We start from the raw sequence: 17,266 nt of genomic DNA on the forward strand, positions 1-17,266 counted from the left end.
CGCTCAGCATCGTTACTGCACTGGCTCTGGCATTCAAGGGCTTGGGCTGCGTATATTTCCATATGTTTTAGTGACTGTGTGTTTCTTTCTGCTATCATAACTGTATGTGCTGTGTTCTGTTGTACTATATTTTGCGCCTTGGCACCACAGGAACAGTGTTTTGTTTGGCTGTATTCATGAGTACGATTGAATGACAGTCAAATTTAAATTTAAAAAAAACTTGAATTATTGCAACAGCCAGCACAGTGTGAGGATGTGCTGGGGTAGCTCGCAAGTGTGGCTACACTAACACACTTTCTAACCCTAACTGATACATCACTGGAATATGGGAGGAGCCCAGAACAGTTGGAGGAAACCCACACAGTCACTGGGATAACATCCAGGCAGCGGTACGGATTGAAGCCAGGCTGACACTGTAAAATGTTACGCTACCATGCCGCCCTATCTGTAGACCCAGTGAACTCTCGCACCACACACCCGACTCTCAGCATCCAGGGAGAGAAGTACAGCACAGAAACAGCTAGTCAATGCCAAAACTATTTAAACTGCCTATCTCAACGACCTGCAACGTGACCATAGCCCTAATACCCCTTCCATCCAAACTCCTCTCAGACATTGAAATCAAGCTTGCGTCCACCACGAGCTGTCAGCTTCGACCCTCTGAAGGAAGAATTTTCCCCTCATGTCCCCTTAAACCTTTCACCTTTCTCCCTTAAACCATGACTTCTGGTTGTAGTCCCACCCAACCTCAGTGGAAAAAGCCTGCCTGTATTTACTCTACCCCTCATAATTTTGTACACTTCCACCAAATCTATTCTCAATTTTCTACAAACATTTGTACATTCTAAAGAATACAGTCCTAACCAATTCAATCTTTCCTTATAAATGAAGTCCTCCAGATCCAGAAACATCCTTGTAAATTTTCTCTGTACTCTTTCAACCTTGTTTACCTCTTTTCAGTAGGTAGGTGACCAAAACCGCAAACAACACTCCAAATTAGGCCTCACCAATGTCTTCTACAGCTTCAACAGAACATCCAAACCGCTGTATTCAATACATTGATTTATGAGGGCCAATATGCCGAAAGCTTTCTTTCCAACCCTATCTACCTGTGACGCCACTTTCAATGTATTATGGAATTTTACCCCTTTGTTCTACCACACTCCTCAGACTCCCCATGGCAGATGAACTAAATGAGTATTTTGCATCCATCTTCACTGTGGAAAACACTAACAGTATGCCAGATGTTGAAGGGTGTGAGGGAAGAGAAGTGAGTGCAGTTTCTATTACAAGGGAGAAGATGCTCAAAAAGCTGAACGACTAAGGGTAGACGTCACCAGGACCCAGAGCAGCTGCACCCTGGGGTTCTGAAGGAGTTAGCATTAGAGATTGTGGAGGCATTAGAAATGATCTTTCAAAAATTGTTGGACACTGACATGATGCTAGAGGACTGGAAAATTGCAAATGTAACTCCACTCCTTAAGAAAGGAAATTCTAGACCAGTTAGCCTGATTTCAATTGTTGGGAAATGTTGGAGTCAATTGTTATGGAATACTTGGAGACACAGGACAAAGTCAGCATGGTTTCTGAAGGGAAAATCTTCCCTGACTAACTTGTTGGAATTTTTTGAAGAAATTACAAGTAGGATAGATAAAGGGGATGCAGTGGATGTTGTATATTTGGACTTTCAGAAGGCCTTTGACAGGGTGACACACATGAGGCTGCTTACCGAGTTAAGAGCCCATGGTACTACAGGAAAGTTACTAAGATGGTTAAAGCATTGGCTGATCGGTAGGAGACAGCAAGTAGAATAAAAGGATCCTTGTCTGGTTGGCTGCCAGTGACTAGTGGTGTTCCACAGGGGTCAGTGTTGAGACTGCTTCCTTTTTGATGCTGTATATCAATGATTTAGATGATGGAATAGATGGCTTTATTGCCAAGTTTGCAGATGTTAAAAAGATTGGTGGAGAGGCAGATAGTGTTGAGGAAACAGATACAATGCAGAAGAACAAGAAAGTGGCAAATGAAGTACAATGTTGGAAAATGCACGGTCATGCACTTGGTAGTCAAAATAAATGTGTGGACTATTTTCTAAACGGAGAAAATCCAAAAATCTGAGATGCAAAGAGACTTGGGATCCTTGTGCAGAACACCCTGAAGATTAACTTGCAGGCTGAGTCAGTGGTGAGGAAGGCAAATGCTATGTTAGCATTCATTTCAAGGGTCTAGAATACAAGAGCAGGGATGTGATGCTGAGACTTTATGAGGCATTGGTTGGGCCTCACCTTGAGCATTGTGAACAGTTTTGGACCCCTCATCTTCAAAAAGATGTGCTGGCATTGGAAAGAGTCCAGAGGAAGTTCACAAGGATGATTACAGGAATGAAAGGGTTATCATACAAGGAATGTTTGATGGCCCTGGGTCTGTACTCACTAGAATTTAGAAGGATGAAAGGAGATCTCATTGAATCCTTTTGAATGTTGAAAGGCTGAGACAGAGTAGATGTGGAAAGGATGTTTCCCATGGTGAGGAAGTCTAGGACAAGAGGGCACAGCCTCAGGATTATGGGACATCCATTTAAAAAAGAGATGCAGGGAAATTTCTTTAGCCAGAGGGTGGTGAACTAATGGAATTTATTACCACAGGCAGCTGTGGAGGCCAGGTCATTGGGTGTATTTAAGGCAGAGCTTGATAGGTTCTCGATGGAAATCACATTGAAGGTTACAGGAAGAAGGCTGGGAAGCATGGCTGAGAAGGGCAAAAGAAAGATCGACCATGATTGAATGGTAGAGCAGAGTCAATGGGCCAAATGGCCTAATTCTGCACCTTTGTCTTATGGTCTTGTGGTCCTTAGTGTACTATAATTCACTGTGTAAGACCTACTCTAGATGTTCAACTGAAGTGCAAAACCTCACATTTGTCTTCATTAAATTCTGTCTGCCATTTTTCAGCCCATTTTTCCAGCTGATCCAAGCTCTGATAGCCTTCCTCGTTGTCCACTAGGCTCACAATCTTGGTGTCACCTGTAAATTTGCTGATCCAGTTAATCACATTATCATCCAGATCGTTTATATAGATGACAAACAACAACAGACCCAGCACCGATCCCTGCAGTATTCCTCGAGTGACAGACCTCCAGTCAGGGAGGCAATCCTCTACTACAACCCTGTGACTTTTCGCACAAAGCCAGTGTCTAATCAAATTTACTATCTCATCCTGAATGCTGAGCAACTGAACCTTCTTGACCAGCATCTCATGTGGGACCTTGTCAAATGGTGTACTAAAGTCCATGTAGACAACATCCACTGCTTCACCTTCATTCACCTTCCTGTTAACTACCTTGAAAACCTCTATAAGATTGGTTAGATATGACCAGCCACGCACAAAACTATGCTGTCAATTTTTAATCAGTCCATGTCTGGCGAAATACTTGTACATCCGGTCCCTTAGAATACCTTCCAGTAACTTTCCCTCAACTGATGTCAGACTCACTGGCCTATAATTTCCTGGTTTCTGTTTAGAGCCTTTTTGCACAGTGGAATAACATTGGATATCTTCCATCCTCTGGTACCTCCTGTCGCTAAGGATGTTTGAAATATCTCTGCTAGGGCCCTGGCAATTTCTGCAATGGCTTCCTCTACAATCCAGGGGAATGCCTCCTCAGGAACTGGGGATTTATCCACTTTGATTTGCCTCAGGGTAGCAAACACCTCCTCCTCTGTGATTGGTACAGGGTACATGAAGTTGATGCTGCTTTGCCTCATTTCTATTGACTCTGTATCTGTCTCCCAATGGAAAGAATTCATTCGAGATCTGTCCCATCTGTTTTGGTTTCACACAGGGTTTACTGCTCTGATCTTCCAGAGGACCAATTTTGTCTCTTGCAATCCTTTTACTTTTAACATACTTTTAGAATCCCTTAAGATTCTCCTTCACCTTGTCTGCTAGAATAACTTTATGCCTTCTTTTAGTTCTCCTGCTTTCTTTAAGTGTTCTCTTGCATTTCGTAGACTCCATAAGCACCTCATTTGTTCCTACCTGCTAAACATCTTTTTTTCTCTTAACCAGGGCTTCAATACCTCCAGAAAACCAAGTTTCCCTACTCTTGTTATCTTTACCTTTTATTCTGACGGGCACATACAAGCTTTGTAATTTCAAATTTTCACTTTTGAATGCTTCCCACTTTCCAAGTACACTTTTGCCAGAAAACAGCCTGTCCCAATCGCACTTGCCAGAACATTACTGAAACCATCAAAATTACCCTTTCTCCAATTTAGGCTCTCAACCTGCAGACCAGACCTATCTCTTTGCTTATTTAAGTTGGTTGACTGCCATGCCGGCATAGTTAACCCTATGTGTAAGACTTCAACCACTGGCCATGAGAAGCAATCGGCCAGGGCAGTATTTTTCCCATTGATATGTTGTATATCTCTTGTGAACATGGATATCAGGACCAGGAAACATTGCTGCCATGCAGGCCAAGGGTCTGATATTTTGGCCGTTGCATGCACGAGGGATTTGTGGTCAACGAATGCTGTGAAATGGTGACCCTCTATAAGAAAATGAAAAAGACTGACAGGCAGATAGAGGCTGAGAAGGACACGATCAAGCGTGCTGTACTTCCTATTGGGGAGACGGAGCTGGCGACGGAAGAAAGCCAGTGGGTGCCACACGCCTCCGACCAGCTGCTCGTGCACAGCACCCACGGCACAGTCTGAAGTGTCAGTAGTAGTGGCGATGGGTGCGTCAGTAGGGTTGCGTTAGAAAGAGCTTATTTGGTATCAAATGCCCTGGTCGTGTCCACTGACCAGTCTAGTACTTGATGAGGGGCACTAGACAGGAGGAGCATAATTTCAGCAGCTCTCGGAATTAACCGTGACAGAAAACTCCTGTAGTTTTTCAGTAGTGCGGGGCGGGGAGGGAATCCATAATAGCGGCTGCTTTTGATGGGAGGGATTTTTCACCTTCTGTGGAGATTCGATGGCCGAGAAAGTCCATTGTCGACAACCCAACCTGGAATTTATCGGGATTAATAATAAACCGGTGTTGGCTTTAAGCGCATGAAAAGCGTACAGAGCTGAGATATGTTTTCTAATTTGAATCTACTGGCGACAGGTATATTATCCAGGTGAACAAAAAGAAAATCCAAGTCTTTTAAGACAGAGTCCATTTACCATTGGAAACTCTCCTGTATTTTTCAGGTATATTTGAGATTATCACAGCTGTTTTGGAAATGTCCTCTGCACACACCAGCACCTGATGGTAGCCCCTAATTGATCGAGTTTGGAGAGAAAAAATAATTATCTGCTAAACATGCCGAAAAGTCTTGGAATTGTAAGAGCTGGCAACGATATGGGGGAGGGGGTGTCTTGAAAACGCACTGGTTATCCCCACATGGGCGTCAACCACCATCGGACCGGGATGGTGTGGAGAGGCGAAGCTCTGGGGCTATTCGACCAGCGAACTGTGCTAAGTCTTCCATGCTGACAAACTCAGCCTTCGCGGTTTTCCTGGGCTTTTTTGGGTCCAGATGCGCACGAGGGCATGGACTGCCGGGCCAGTTGTAGAAATATGGTCCTTGACCCCATGTTTTGTGACTGTAGTGGAGAAGGTGGGATTGGTGGGATTTAGAGTAAATTCGCATGCGCTTGACAGGGTCGTTGTGGGGAACTTACTGGGGGAGAGGGGTAACGACCCAAAGTCCTTGACATCCACAAGCCGGCAGTTCTTAAGCTCATCAGCAGTCCTTGGGCACACAGGCAACCTGCACCGAGTAGATGTCCAGCCACTTTAGCCAGGACGAATTTCCACGTGTAGCGTTGCCGATTGGGGCAGAGCGTCCCCCGCCATGTCCTGTGAGTCTGGATCCCGCTGCCAATGGCGGTCTCCAGTGAGGTTTTGCCACTCTTTGCCTGCTCATCAATAGGCAATATGGCATCACACCCACTTGAGCAGCGGGGTCACACAGAAAACTCGCCCTGGAAGGGTGTCTGTAGACGAGCCTGGCGGCTGGAAACCACGGCGCTCACACGCCCCTGATGTCCGATGTGCTGTCACTGCCGAAGCTGTCAGCACTTCCTAATATTCCTAGCAAAGCAAGCGAGGTAAAACCAGGCCTGGTGTCGTCTGTTCCACAGCCGCAGATGTTCTTATGTTGGGGGCCTTGCTGACTGGGGATTATTGAGGCAGAGGAAGGAGGAGGGACGATGCACTACTGTCGTATCGGAGGATAATTCATCCGTTCAGTCCATCATGGCTTATCCGCCGTTCCATCGCCATTCCTCTCAACCCCATTTTTCTGCCTCATCCCCATTAACTTTCACTAATTAACCTCAGCTTTACATCTACAACCCTACCAGCCTCAGCTTTACATCTACGACCCTACCAGCCTCAGCTTTACATCTACGACCCTACCAGCCTCAGCTTTACATCTACGACCCTACCAGCCTCAGCTTTACATCTACGACCCTACCAGCCTCAGCTTTACATCTACGACCCTACCAGCCTCAGCTTTACATCTACGGCCCTATCAGCCTCAGCTTTACGTCTACCCCATAACTTGGCATCCACAGCTGTCTATGGCAATGAATTCCACAGTTTTACCACCCTCAGTTGAAAAAAATTCCTCCTCATCTCTGTCATAAATGGACGTCCCTCTATTTTGAGGGCTGTGCCATCTGCTCCTAGACTTCCCCACAATAGGAAACATCCTATAACTTAGCCTTTCAAAATTCGAGAGGTCATAATGAGATCCCTCCTCGTTTCTCTAAAATCCATCGGATACAGACCCAGACACATCAAAAGCTTCTCATATATTAACCCTTTCATTCCTGGGAACATTCTCATGAACATCCTCTAGATCCTTTCCAAATCCAGCACATCTTTATTAGTTAAGGGGTCCACACTGCTCACAAAACTCCGTGTGGTTTGACCAATGCTTTATAAAGCTTCAGCTTTACATCCGTGCTTTAGTATTCTCATCCTCTCGAAATGAATGCTAGCATTGTATTTGCCTTCCTCTTCACTGACTCAACCCTTATGTTTTAATCTACCTTGTTCTTTCCTCCCACTGCACTGTCTCATCTTTCATTCTCTCTAACCTGTTGCCCTCCTGCTCTTGCTTCCCATCTCAGACCTCACCCTGGCTCATCTTCCATAGACACTAAGGTGAGGATTCTAGAACCATCCCTAGTTTTAGTCCCATGAAATGTGTTGGTTGTTGGCTGTCTCAGGATGTCACTGACAAACCTGCGACCCAGCACAGCCTGGTTGCCTAGCAGTCGTGGATAGTGGAAACACTTGGATGGAGAACTACCTGATATGAGCTCCACATCAATGGACCAATCAGTTCACAAAACCCTCAACACTTCTCAAATCAGCCACAGGCTCCAAGGTAGCGACACAATTACACCTCAGGCTGGTGGAGTTCCAGGTTTGATTCTGGCGTCCTCTGTTAGGAGTCGCTGTACCTCTTCTCCGTAGAATGCCTGGGTTTTCTCCAGGTGCTCTGATTTCGTCCCACAGTCATATCGGTTAGTAGGTTAATTGGTCATCGTAAATGGTTCTGTGATTAGGCTAGAGTTACATCGATGAGCAACGAGTGTAGAAGTTGTCAAGTCATGTTTTATAGATTTATTTAGAGATACCGCGTGGAACAGGCCCTTCTGTCCCTTCAAGTCACATCACCCAGCAACTCACCGATTTAACCCTTACCTTAATCACAGGACAGTGTACAATCTACCCAGCAGTACGTCTTTGGACTGCGGGAGGAAACCCACACATACGTACAATGAATGTACAAACCTTCTTATGGAGGAGCCAGAGCTGAACCCCGACCGCTGACACTCCAGGCTGTAATAGTGTCATGCTACATGGCACCTCACAGTGATGGGTATGGGCCGTGGGCAGGCAGATCTGTCCATTATGGTCAGCGTAGATGTGGTGATCCTGGGGCTTCACAGGAAGCTGATCATCACAAATTAGAAAGACACTTCCATAAGCCCATTTCGTCATTTAATAAGGTAGTTTGTCTGACTGTGTCCTCATCTCCATTACCCTGTAGATAACCCACTACTTTTCAAAAAACTGCCTATCTCTACCTGAAAAATATTTACGTAGAACAATACAGCGCAGTCCAGGCCCTTTGACAAACCTTTTAACCTACTCTAAGATGAATTTAGCCCTTCTCTCCCATGTAGCCCTGCATTTTTATTTCATTTGTGTGCCCAACTAAGAATCTCTTAAATGTCCCTAATCCATCTGCCTCTGGCACCACCCCTGGTGGGACATTCCATGCACCCACCTCTCTGTGTAAAACACCTGCCTCTGACATCCCTACTATACTTTCCTCCAATCACCTTAAAATTATGCCTTTTGTATTGGCCATCTACTACCCTGTGAAAAAGTCTCAGCCAGTCCACTCTGTCTATACCTCTTCTCATCTTGTATACCTCTATCAAGTCTGCTCTCATCATCCTTTGCTCCAAAGAGAGACAATCCCTCTTTTTCCACCTCCTTTTGAGGCAGAGAATTGCAAAGATTCACCATCACATGAGAATATATTTGCTGCATCTCTGCCTTAGAATAGCAAAAATCTTATTTTTAAATCAAGACCCCTTGATATATACTCTCCCACAATCAGACACAAGAGCTTCTGCAGATGCTGGAAATCCAGAGAAACACACAAAAAGGAATTATGGAGGACCTCAGCAGGTCATGCAGCATCTATGAAAATGAATAATCAGTTGACATTTCAGGCTGAGATCCTTTATCGGGGTTGGAAAGGAAGGGGAAGATGCCAGAATAAGAAAATGGGAGGAGGGGAGGACAAGGTAAAAGGTGATAGGTGGGGAGGGGAGACGAAGTAAGAAGCTGGGAGGTGAGGTGAGGTGGAAAAGATAAAGGGCTGGAGAAGAAGGAATAGTGAGTCTGGGTGAGCATGTGGTCAAAGCAGCAGAGATCACAGAGGGGGAGCAGTGAGAGAGGGCCTCACTGAACTCACGTTGAGATTTGCCAAGAAGCAGTTAGTCATAAACTGTTAGTCAAAATCTCCTTGTGATTTTTATAAATTATCTGGATGTGGAGGGATGGGTTAGTAAGTTTGCTGATGACACAAAGGTCGGGGGTGTTGTGGATAGTGTGGAGGGCTGTCGGAGGTTACAATGGGACACTGATAGAATGCAAAACTGGGCTGAGAAGTGGCAGATGGAATTTAACCCAGATAAGTGTGAGGTGGTTCATTTTGGTAGGTCAAATATGTTGGCAGAATATAGTATTAATGGTAAGACTTTTGGCAGTGTGGAGGATCAGAGGGATCTTGGGGTGTGAGTCCATAGGATACTCAAAGCAGCTGCGCAGGTTGACTCTGGTTAAGAAGGTATACGGTGTATTGACCTTCATCAATTGTGGAATTGAATTTAGGAGCTGAAAGGAAAGGTTACAACTTTATAGGACCCTGGTCAGACCCCACTTGGAGTACTGTGCTCAGTTCTGGTTGCCTCACTACAGGATGTGGAAACCATAGAAAGGGTGCAAAGGAGATATACATAGAACATAGAATAGTACAGCACATTACAGGCCCTTCGGCCCACAATGTTGTGCTGACTCTCAAACCCTGCCTCCCATATAACTCCCCACCTTAAATTCCTCCGTATAGAGGGCTATGGGTAACCCTAGGTAATTTCTAAGGTAAGGACATGTTCGACACAGCTTTGTGGGCCGAAGAACCTGCATTGTGCTGTAGGTATTCTATGTTTCTATGTTCTAAACTCAAGACTTTCTGTAGATGCTGGAAATCCAGAGCTACACACACAAAGGGCTGGAGGAACTCAGCAAATCAGACAGCATATATGGAAATAAATAAAGAGTCTGTGTTTCCGGCTGAATTCTGATGAGCATTGTCCTTCCTGATGAAGTGATTCCTGACCTGCTGAGTTCCTCCAGCATTTTGTCTGTGTTGCTCAGATTTTCACATCTGAGATTGCTCAACATCTTTTATCTCAGTCATTCCCTCTCACCCTTGTAATCTCCTGAGAGGTTGGACAGACTTGGCCCAGATTAGAAGCTATGTGCTTTAATGAGAGGTTGGACAAACCTTGGAATGGCAGAGGCTAGGGGAGCTCTGATAGAGGTTTTTAAGATTATGAGAGGCAAAGATGGTGAGACAGACAGTATCGATCTCTCAGTGTTGAAATATCTAGATGTCCCAGAGGACATACATTTAAGGTGAGAGGGAGTAATTTGAAAGGAGATGTGAGAGGCATGTTTTTTAAGCTGAGAGTGGTGGGTGCCTGGAATGTGCTGCCTGGGGGAGGTGGTAGAGGTAAAAATTAGAAACTTTTAAGAGTTGTTTAGATAGGCACATGAATGTGAGGAAACCAGAAGGACATTGTGTAGGCAGAAGTGATTAGTTTACTTAACCATTTGATACTAACTGCTTGGTTCCGCACGGCATTCCGCACCGAAGGGCCTGGTCCTTTGCTGTTCTGTTCGATGTTCCTTGGCACAAACTGAGCCAGTGCAATCTGTCCTCATAGTTTAACCCATTGACTGCAGAGTTCAAACTTGTAAACTTCTCTGAACAGCATCCGTGCATTAACCAGCTTCCCTAAACAAGGAGACCAACACTGTACACGGTACTCGGTGTGGTTTTACCAAAACAGTGTGGAACAGAAGTGTAACTTCCCTACTTTTGTCTTCATTTCCCTTGCAAGAAACAATAACATGTCTATAACTCTCCTGCTTGCTTGTTGCACCCCCATGCTGATGTTTGTAAACCGTAGAATAGGACATTCAAATACCCCTACACCTCAACCTCGCAGTCTTCCAACATTTCAATGAAGTTCCTCTGTTGACATTTTTCTGCCACAATGGACAATTTCACATTTTCCCACACTTGCAGGAACTTTCCCTGCTCAGTGAAGCTTTCGATCCCCTGTGAAGATGTCTCTATCAGGTCAGAATCAGGTTTAAAATCACTGACACGTGAAATTTCTTGATTTGTGACAGCCGTACATTGCAATGCATAATGAATTGCAATGAATGGTCTGATGCTGCTCCTATGTCTTATCAACCTTCAGACCTTTCAGTTTCCCAAGAACCTTCTCCCTAGTAACGGCACCCTCACGACCCTGAAACCTGGAACATCTACCATACTGTTAGTGTCTTCCATGATGAAGACTGATGCAAAATACTTATTCAGTTCACCCGCCATTTCCTTGTCCTCCATTCCTACCTCTCCAGCAATTTTTTCCTACGGTTTGATATCCCCTCTCGCCCCTTTTACACTTTCTGTATCTGAAGAAACTTCTGGTATTCACTTTAATATTACTGGCTGGCTTACTTTTGTATTCCATCTTTACCTTCTAAAGACATTTTCTTGTTGACTTCTGTGGGTTTTTAAACACTGCCTCTTCTCCTCTATCCCCTTCTGAGTCATGCAGCCAGACTCAGTGCCAGAGACACAACCACTAACTGTTAGTTCAACCCCCCCCAACAGTATCCACAGTGTTGTTGAGCAGGATGGCCACAGGGGTACACTGCAATGGTTCCTTAACCCCTTTCTCCTTCCTGACAGTCACCCAGTCTTGTGTGTCCTGCACTTTGGGTGTAACTACCTCTCTACCTGTCCTCTCTATCACCCGCTCAGCCTCCTGAATAATCTGAAGTTCAAACAGTTCCAGCTCCAACTCCTTAACACGGATTGATAGAAGCTGCAGCTGGATGCACCATGCCGTTGTAGTCATCAGGGACACTGGAGGTCTCTCTGTCTTCCCACATTCAACTATCTTGATTGGTATCTCTACTATCCTGGCTGAGCAGACGTAAAGAGGGGATGAAAGAAAAACGACCCTGAGCTCTTCTTTCCTTCACTTTAACTGACAGAAGCAGCTCTTGCCTGAATTGTTGAAGAGCTGAACCCTCAAGACGACCACTCTAACCCCATCCACTCAATCAATGGCCACTGCACTTGCCCCACCTTTCTTGAATTTACTTTTGTTAATCAATCCCAAACACTGAGTGGTCACTGGTCAAAGCTCTTTTTCACTGTAGTGACCTGCTGCTGGATTCTCTACTCGGGCAGTGGATCTGAGCGAAATCCCCTCCTCTCTAAACTCCTGATGTCAAAGCTCTTTTACTCAGTGACTGGACTGAATGACAGCAGACCCAATAACTGGGCCTGACAACGAATACCACAGGTTTACCACCCTCTGGCCAAAGAAATTCCTCCTCATCTCTGTTCTCAATGGCCGTCCCTCTGCTCTGAGGCTGTGCCCTCTGGTCCTCGACTTCCCACTATAGGAAACATCCTCTCCACATCTTCTCTATCTGTGCCCTCTGGTCCTCGACTTCCCACTATAGGAAACATCCTCTCCACACCCACTCTATCTGTGTCCTCTGGTCCTAGACTCCCCCACTATAGGAAACATCCTCTCCACATCCACTCTCTCTGTGCCCTCTGGTCCTCGACTTCCCACTATAGGAAACATCCTCTCCACATCTTCTCTATCTGTGTCCTCTGGTCCTAGACTCCCCACTATAGGAAACATCCTCTCCACACCCACTCTATCTGTGTCCTCTGGTCCTAGACTCCCCCACTATAGGAAACATCCTCTCCACACCCACTCTCTCTGTGCCCTCTGGTCCTCGACTTCCCACTATAGGAAACATCCTCTCCACACCCACGCTATCTGTGTCCTCTGGTCTTCGACTTCCCACTATAGGAAACATCCTCTCCACACCCACTCTATCTGTGTCCTCTGGTCCTAGACTCCCCCACTATAGGAAACATCCTCTCCACATCCACTCTCTCTGTGCCCTCTGGTCCTCGACTTCCCACTATAGGAAACATCCTCTCCACATCTTCTCTATCTGTGCCCTCTGGTCCTCGACTTCCCACTATAGGAAACATCCTCTCCACACCCACTCTATCTGTGTCCTCTGGTCCTAGACTCCCCCACTATAGGAAACATCCTCTCCACATCTTCTCTATCTGTGCCCTCTGGTCCTCGACTTCCCACTATAGGAAACATCCTCTCCACACCCACTCTATCTGTGTCCTCTGGTCCTAGACTCCCCCATTATAGGAAACATCCTTTCCACATCTTCTCTATCTGTGTCCTCTGGTCCTCGACTTCCCACTATAGGAAACATCCTCTCCACATCTTCTCTATCTGTGTCCTCTGGTCCTCGACTTCCCACTATAGGAAACATCCTCTCCACATCTTCTCTATCTGTGCCCTCTGGTCCTCGACTTCCCACTATAGGAAACATCCTCTCCACATCTTCTCTATCTGTGTCCTCCGGTCCTAGACTCCCCCACTATAGGAAACATCCTCTCCACATCCACTCTATCTGTGTCCTCCGGTCCTAGACTCCCCCACTATAGGAAACATCCTCTCCACATCCACTCTATCTGTGTCCTCCGGTCCTAGACTCCCCCACTATAGGAAACATCCTCTCCATGTCCACTTTATCTCTGCCTTTCAAAATTCAATTGATTTCAATGAAATCACCCCCTCATTCTTCTAAGCTCAATCAAATATGGGCCCAAAGCCTTATATGCTCCACATAGTGTTAACCCTTTTATTCGTGGGATCATTCTCACGACCCTCCTGCGGACTGTCTCCAATGCCAGCGTGTCTTTTCCTAGATAAGGGCTCCCAAGCTGCTCACAATATTCCACATGAACACACTGTTCTGGAGCTGACGGTTTCTGATGGATGTACTGGATCAAGGTCAGGCTGGGCTAACGAATGGATTCCACTCTCTGTTCTTTGAAGAGTTGCATTGAGTGATACTTCCTGAAGGTTTTCCCCAAGAGTAAAAATAACCCGTGGTCACGGTTAGTAACTCAGTTCAGGAAATAAAAGCAACAACAAGCTCTCTTCCTGAAAACACCACACACGACTCTTCCGGAGCTTTCTGCTTTTCAGGGTGAATGAAAGTGAGCAAGAGGGGAGAATTTCCAGTAAACAGAGTGGTAAGGGGAAGGAGCGGTGCTGAGCTCTTCCTGTGCATGCACAAAACCTGATGTGATCATTAGCACGGGAGTGTAACTGTAAATCTGCTCTCCGTGTGAAACCACCCAAGTTACTGCTTTTGCCTCAACATTCATTGTCAATACATAGAGTCAGAGAGCCCTTCGGCCCATCTAATATGTTCCAAACCGTTATTCTGGATTGTTCCATTGACCCACACCTGAACCATCGCCGTCCATTGAGCTCGTGTCAATACCCTGCATTATTAATAATCCCAAAGTACATCACATCGTACTCTTATCTGCCATCAGACCAACAGATTAATGTCATCGTGTAGCCTAAAGCAACGATCCGTACTATTAACACATCAACACAGTTCATTTTCATTTCATTTGCAAACAATAATCAAATCCAAAATGTAAATATATACAATGAACACCATCCCTGAACTAATTATCAATCACAAAAATAATCCCAGGAATGAAAGGCTTAATGTATATGGAGTGTTTCATGGCTCTGGGACTGTGCTGGCTGGAGATCAGCAGAATGAAGGGAGGGTTATTCCATTCACTATTGAAACCCATTCAATATTGAAAGGCCAAGATAGAGTGGATGTGGAGAGGATGTTTCCTGTAGAGGGGCAGCTTAGGACCAGAGGGCACAGCCTCAGAATCAAGGGATGTCCATTTAGAATGGATATGAGGAATTTCTTTATCCGGAGGGTGGTGAATCTGGAATTCATGGCCACAGACAGCTGTGGCGGCCGAGTCATTGAGTGCATTTAATATGAAGGTCGATAGGTTTGTCAACGATTACGGGAATGAGGGATGAGAATGGGGTTGAGTGGGATCTGGTATAAGCCACGATGGAATGGCAGAGCAGACTCGATGGGCTGAATGGCCTAATTCTGTTTCGATGCATTGTTACTTCAAAAAATTCACTCACATTCTCCAGGCCGGACCTTCCCCAGCAATACCATGCTATCTTTAATTAATCCCATTCATTCCAATTGTACATGAATTGTACACTTCCCGAGTGAAGTCTACAGTCTACAGTTAGCAGTCCTCTAGCTAGCCGGGATCTCATCCATGCCCAGCGATGATTCCAACATCTCTTTTGAGGTGCCAGAAGACTCCTTCCTTTTGACCGAGACATCTCTCAGTCTCTACAATTCCTCAGGATTATTCCACCTTTCAGCCCACACTAAGGCATCTGATAACCTTTTGCTCACTCTATATCTATATCTCTCCTTTTTTTCTGTCACTCTGTCCCTCTTGCTGTTACATCTGGTGTACCATCTATCTCTGCTTCCCCCTCTCTCTCTCGCCCTGCCCCCCTTGCTCCCTCTCACTCTCCCTCCTCCTCGCCATCTCCCTCCCGGTCCCCCTCCCCCACCCCCCTCTGTCTCCCCCCCCTTGCTCTCCCCTTCCCCTCCCCCTCCCTCTCTCCCTCCTGGTACCCCTCCCCTCCCTTTTCTCTCCCTCATTCACTGTTTTCCTGTTTCTCTCTTTCTTTCTGTATGTCTGCCTCTCTCACTGTCTGTCCCTCTTGATCTCTCTCTCTCTACCTCCCGCTCCCTTTCTCTCTCCCCTTGCACTGGACAGTTACACTTTCTCCACCTCAGAAGTCCAGGTCCAGTGGTACGAGCCAGTGTCACAAACTGGGGACTTCCGTAGATGACATGATGTCTCCTGTGCCTTGCCTTGCCCTTCGCTCTCCATGGAATCATCTTCCAGGTTGCTGGATCTCACTGTAGATCTCATCTGCCTAGTCCACTGGAGCTGGCTTTGCAAGCTAGGACAGATATGAATATGGTAATATATTTGCAATTTGATAGTAAATTTACTTTCATCTTTGAATATGCTGAAGCTGGATTGAGGCAAATTGTACAATTTCCATTCTCTGGCATCATCTTGCCAGTCGACAGTGTCTGCTGTAAAATGCAGCCAAAATCTTTTATAAACGTTGTAAACTTGGATTTCATCTTCTGCTAATTTCTTCCTCTGCCCCTTCCTGCTTCTTCAATCCACACTCTGGCCACTTACTTCTCCTCACCTGCCTATCTCATCCCTCTAGGGCAGGGGTCAGCAACCCGCGGCTCCGGAGCCGCATGCAGTCCTTTCATCTCTCTGCTGCGGCTCCCCGTGGTTTGTTAGTTTTTGAAATGTAATTGGAAATTTGAAGCTTATGGTGATCTTGTACAATCTAAATAAAACGTCAAGGCGACCCCATTTCCTGGTACATCCGAACCGGCTCACAATTATCCACCGTTCCGGCTAAGGGAGATAGCCTACGGGGGTTTGTGAGTACATGTCTTTTGGAGCATCCGCGCCCACGGGGGGGTGGGTTGAGGGAGGCTTTAAAGCAAGGCTGTTTAGTTCGAATAAAGTTATCTTTGACTGCAGTGTCGTTATCTTAGTGCTGCATGTAGCACACTGCCACAACGTGTTTTTTATCGCTATTAATTTACGTCACCACTGCCAATCCCTGACACCCGCCAGTGCGCGATTTCTTTTAATTTTTCGATCGAAGGTAGACTGACTATGGAGTAACCTTCAACCCAACGTCTTTTTTTCGGAGTTCAAAATGTTTTTGTTGCATGCAGAAATGTAATTTCGTTTTCTCTGCAGGAGTTCATCAATTTCATAAATGCAACACATTATAGTTTGTTTATACATAGCAAAAAGGCAAAAAAAACGTTGTATGCAGTGTTATTTCATTTTAAATGTCAAACGGGTTTTGTAGCTCCCAGAGTTTTCTTTTCTGTGGGAAATGGGTCCAAGTGGCTCTTTCAGTGGTAATGGTTGCCCACCCCTGCTCTAGGGCATTCTTTACTGCCCTCACTGTCCAGGCCCTTCTCATCCTGCACACCCTTTGGGTGCTGTTATTTCACCCACAGTCAGTCTCTGCTGTCACATAATCACCCACAGGAAATGTGCCATTTGCTGATAGATGTTAATCAGCACCAGTGGGGACACTCCCCTCATTTGGTTAGTATAGTGACATGGGATCTTTGATAGATATCTGTGAGTCAGTTGTGGACCAGACATGGACTAGTATTAAATTGCCAAAGGAGACATTTTGTTGTTAAGTGTGAACCATAGAATATGATCAGGAGGCGAGCAATATCACTGGCATGTTGTGAAACTTGAAGCTTAGCAGCAACAATATATTGAAATACATGATAAAAAAATACATGACAATAAGAAGTTTATATATAAAAATGTAATTAATTAAGTGCAAAAAGAGAGCAAAAAAATTGAAAAAATGGTGAGTTAGTGTTCATG

General features: G+C 45.5%; 1 protein-coding gene across 4 annotated transcripts in view; it reads left to right on the top strand.

Annotated features, from left to right (window-relative positions):
- The window catches only part of lpp (LIM domain containing preferred translocation partner in lipoma), a 565,002-nt gene that overhangs the window by 182,343 nt on the left and 365,393 nt on the right, over positions 1-17,266 (top strand). The gene's annotated exons all lie outside the window — the stretch shown is intronic.

Source organism: Hypanus sabinus, chromosome 2 (assembly GCF_030144855.1).
Source record: "Hypanus sabinus isolate sHypSab1 chromosome 2, sHypSab1.hap1, whole genome shotgun sequence".
Lineage (NCBI taxonomy): Eukaryota > Metazoa > Chordata > Chondrichthyes > Myliobatiformes > Dasyatidae > Hypanus > Hypanus sabinus.